General features: G+C 38.6%; 1 protein-coding gene across 1 annotated transcript in view; it reads right to left on the bottom strand.

Annotated features, from left to right (window-relative positions):
- Nucleotides 1-4,949: 4,949 nt before the first annotated feature.
- Nucleotides 4,950-5,000, bottom strand: part of LOC101849578 (solute carrier organic anion transporter family member 1C1) — a gene marked incomplete at its 5' end in the record, with an annotated part of 24,844 nt that continues 24,793 nt past the window's right edge. The window contains 1 exon segment of the mRNA XM_013090110.2: nucleotides 4,950-5,000. This exon segment is cut by the window's right edge and continues 883 nt beyond it.

Below are 5,000 nucleotides of genomic sequence, written 5' to 3' on the forward strand. Positions count from 1 at the left end.
GGGGAGAGACATGATGCAGAATGTGTAGGCTAGTCGAAGGGAGCTAACCCAGAAATATTAATCTATATATAGTTATCTGACCAAGTTTCTTCCCCTTATTAATTCGCTTCTCTCACTGTGTTGTTTTTTAAGAGCGACTGTAACGGTTCCAACTGTCTGTCCCGATGGTTTTATGGACCTCGCATAATTTAGCAAAATTTTTTGCATCTCTCTCTCTTGTCCTTTTTTAACTCCCAGTGGAGCACAGGCCATCAACAGCCTGTCCTGAGCATCTTTTTCTATCTGTTTCCATGATGTCCCCGCTTTTTAAATTTCAGCTTGTACCGCTCGTCTCCACGTCATCTTTGGTCTTCCCTTCTTTCGTTTTCCTTGTGGGTTCCACGTTAAAGCCTGCCTGATGATGCTTGACGGGGGTCTTCTCAGGGTGTGTCCAATCCATTTCCATTTCTTCACCTGTATGTCTTCCTTTATTGGCCTTCGGCTTGTTCTCTCCCATAGTTGAGCATTCGTGGCTCGATCGTACCACTTGATCCCCACTATCGTTCGTAGGCATCCATTTACGAAGCTCTGCAGTTTCCTTGCTGCTGATGCTCTATTTTGCATAGTTTCTGATTATTTTCCTTTATCATTCTTTGTTAAAATTAACAGAATCGCATAATTTCACATTTTTGGGCTCAGTTTGCATGAAAGTTTTATGGCAGTTACAACCCAAACAGGTCATACACGTGCCAAAGATTAGAGGTGTTACTAGAGAGTAATATTCAAAATATGACTGTGACTGTCAGGGTCTTGTCTTCTTTTAGTTTTAGTAGAGGTTTTACGGCGCTCGTAACTGCATAAGGTCATATGAGTGCCAAGGGTTGGGTGTCAACAGAGAAGTCCTTACAGGGAATCAGACTTAGACTGCTCATCTCTCTAGCTTCAACAGCACAAGGTCTATTTCGAGTAACAAGGCACCCCGGAAATAGCGGGTCACAAGAGTGTGACAATCATACAAAAGAAGTAGAGGAAAATGACGATAGTAAGGATTAGGAAAGAAAAAGCAGCAGTTCCCTGTTGTAGTTCAGGCACAGTTATGAGCATGACATTGTTAGCCCATTTGCAGTTCTACTGTGCTCTAGAACGAGAAATGTCCCCCCTTTGGGAATGGCCTAAAGACACTTCAGTCAGTCTTCTCAGGCTGAGTGGGATACAAAATCTATTCAAGGTCAAACAAGTTACCTCTTGCGTGCATGATTCAAGCAACTATCTTTTCTTTTTTTCCTGCGTGCAGCGACATAAAGGCCCATCACACTATGGACACCGGTGTAGGCCTATTGTTCACAATCAAAGCTGAAATAACATGAATATAAATTTCAATGAAGATAAGTAATGAAAACTTACAGTGCATTAGGCCTACTGGTGTAAACTATTTTTGTTGTTGTTGTAAAAGTAAATTCAATAATGTACAGAATGTTGATAGATGTATTAAAGAAAATAACACTTTATTCTCATCTTCCTCTAAAATTTGTCCCACTCTGTGGGATAGGCAATACAATAGATACCAGTAGCGGTATAATATAAATAAGACAAAGAACTCGATGCGCATCAAGAAAAACACTATCCAACATACGGTACAGCCGTACAGTCATACAAATGAACACAACATTGCTGGTCAGCACAGAACACAGTGAAAATAAAACAATCCTACCACAACAACACAACAGGCCTACAATTAGACTATTTGTGTTAGGATGAGGTGGAATCAGGTGCTGGTCAATTTTTGCACATCTGGAGTTGTTGGTATTGTTTTAAAGCTTGTTCATTTGACTATGTTTCTATGAAAATTATACACATCTATCTTAAATACTAGTTGAGATATTTGCGATTGAATGAGGTTGGGAATGGCTGGTTTTAGAGGTAAAATTAGTGAGAAAATGGCCGTCAAAGTTTGTTGATTTCCAAAGCTTGAGAATACTTGGAAACTAAAAATTTACATTAGTTGAGTGTTAAATCAATGGTTTTCAGCAAAATCCACTTAGAAATATTTTTTTTAATGGACATAAAAGTTGTTGAACCAAAATAGAAAAAATCGAAAAAAAACCCAAAAAACTGTCAAACTAGCGAAAAAATGCCAATATCTTTGATTTCATTATATTGACGAGCGCCTACTTTCTCCACAAAGCCTCACATTTAGTCAGGCTTCTCTTATCTTCATTGCCCACAACTCACAGAGGAAACAGTTTAATAATAATAATAATAATAATAATCATCATAATCATAATCATAATAATAATTTGAATTTTTTTTTTTTTAAAGATAGCATTTGTGTAGTGCAAAAGGAAACAGTTTAATAATAATAATAATAATAATAATAATAATAATAATAATAATTTTTAAAATATAAAAAAAAAGATAGCATTTGTATAGTGTAAATCCCCGCTGAACAGCAAGCTCTATGCGCTTCACAATTTATACTATTACCCCAGCAGACCTGAGAGCATTCTGAAACAACATCTTCCTGGGAAGCATACAGTAAAAACATTTATAGGGGCTAAAACACTAACACACGAACAAAATCTTTCACTGTCTATGGTCGGGTACCATTTCCCACCTGAGTGAAGTGAGGAAAATTTGTGTAAAGTGCATTTCCCAAGGACACAACGCCGGGCCCGCGGCTCGAACCCCCGAACCCACGATTACAAGTCCAGCAGCCAAGCCACTAGGCCACAGATGTTACATGTATAGACAAACAGTTTTGTTGTAGCGTGGTACGGTACAAGGCTTAGGGAAACATTATAGCCACAAGAGCCACAAGAAGAAAATATTGGTCGAACGGCAAGGACTGAGCAACAATGAGACAAACTATGCTGTCTCTCACTAGCTTATTGTCACCCCTTCTTCTTTACTTTTTGGTCCCTAACAGTTTTCTTTGCAGACAGATAGGAATGGGGCTCTCGTGGCCTAGAGGTTAAAGTGTTGGCCTCTCATTCAAAGGTCCCGGGTTCGAATCCGGGTAGCGACCAAAAAATTTTCTTCTCTAAAATTGTCTCCTTTCACCTCCTTTCCTGCTCTCTAGCAATGTTCTGTTGTCTGCTTTCATTTCCACTTTCTGCCCCCACCCCCTCACCTCCTTTGCCCCCTCCTCTGGGCTTCTGACTCTTTCTGCAGCCTTCCAACTGCTACTCCTTGGCTCCTCCTTACTGCTGTCTTTCTGCCACACCCCTGATCTTCTGGTAGGAAAGATCTACACCTAGCCTTCTCGGACAAGGGCGAAAAATCTCGGAGGGCCCATGTGCAAGTTGCCCACGTTAAAGATCCCTTGGTGGTCTAAAATCGATAAGAGTAGGCTTCGGCCGCCACTCGGGCAAAATTCAAAATTTCCTACCAACTGAAAATATTAGGTGTGTCCCGCGCGCTCATATGACCTTATGCAGTTGCGAGCACCGTAAAACACTTTACAAAAACAAAACAAAAAAGATTGGAATGATAGAAAACATTCATGCCTGCTTCATCATATCAAAACACATGTCATAAAACTTCTGCCACATTGTCTTTAAATATTAATGTTTTAGATCCCCATTTTTTTGTTTATGCTATAACAACTAGAGGTTATTAAGTTATCATTTCAGCAATCTGAAGACTTTTTAGAACATTTAAATATGAATAAATACCTTGGTTTTATGGTGAGTGGTGCAGAGAGTCCCATGGTTAACCTACTGGATTTGCAATTGTGAGATTATATGCTCAGGACAGGCTTCGCTGGAGTAATGTTGTTGATGGCCTGTGCTCCACTGAGAGTTAAAAAGGGCAAGAGAGATGCTGAAGGCTTGAAAACTCAGCTCGACTCAACTTGGGAAAAGCACTTTGGATGAATTTTCCCATTTGGCTCAGCTCTATTTGAGAGTTCTACCTCTTGAATAATCTTACAGGTTTAAGAACAATTTCATACACTTTATTTCTGCCTGTTATAGTGCAAAAGTGAAATGTTTGGCTTGCAAGGTAGTTTATGTACTTTCCTCTTTCGTAAATTCCCAATGCCAATCTACATCACAAGGTTATGATTTTTGGCAAAGGAGAAAAGTATATACACTGCAGAAATAGAGGGTTCCCACCTCTTTCTGATTTATCTGCAGACTAATAGCATCTTATGATACAGTAAAAATTCTCAAATAATTAAACATTCATCCACCTCTTACCCAATTCACTTTATTAACTTTCAGTCCTCAGTGAACACAAGAAACACATAAACAGTCATAAGTACATACTATGGCACCCAAACATATACCGCTCCTTTCTTTCAGACATTCCATCAGAATCAAAATACAAGAGCCCAAGTCAATTTGGAAAGTTTTCAGAAAATCAAAGATAAAGAGAGTGCCCAAATCAGAACAATGACCTGGGCTCTCATAACTTTTCATTTAAAAACTTGAAGGGAAATATAAAGAAACAGAACAAAACTACATTGCAAAAAACCTACTAATATCTTGACTCGAATTACCTGGTTTACTGGCTTCGTCTTTAGTTTTAATGCACTTGCAACACAAGAAGTTCATAAAGTGCCAATGATTAGAGGTGTTACAAAAGAATAACAAACACAAAAATGAAGGAGGACAGATCAGGACAATAGATTGCTTTATCTGGAAACCCCCAGAAAGTAATTTGAGCAACTGTGGAATGATACTGGGGATAGGTGAGGCATGTTGAAAAAATGAGTTACTGATCACAATCCATGAATGGATATATGGGGTGTTTAAAAAAGACTACTCCAAAATCATCATGCAATATTTCAAAAATGAAAAACAGTAGGAAACTCTGGCTAGGACACATGTGTTGTGCTTACCCTCAAGTTCTTATTTGTGAGGCAGTGTGTTAAAATGGGGCGCTCGTTAAGATAATGAAATCAAAACCAAAGAAATCAGCATTTTTTTAGCTGAGGGGCAATTTTTTTTTCGAATTTTCTCTTTTTAGCTCAATACCATTTATGTCCACTTGAAAACACATTTTTGTGAGTATTTTAC

This window comes from Aplysia californica, unplaced genomic scaffold (genome assembly GCF_000002075.1).
Source record: "Aplysia californica isolate F4 #8 unplaced genomic scaffold, AplCal3.0 scaffold01146, whole genome shotgun sequence".
NCBI lineage: Eukaryota > Metazoa > Mollusca > Gastropoda > Aplysiida > Aplysiidae > Aplysia > Aplysia californica.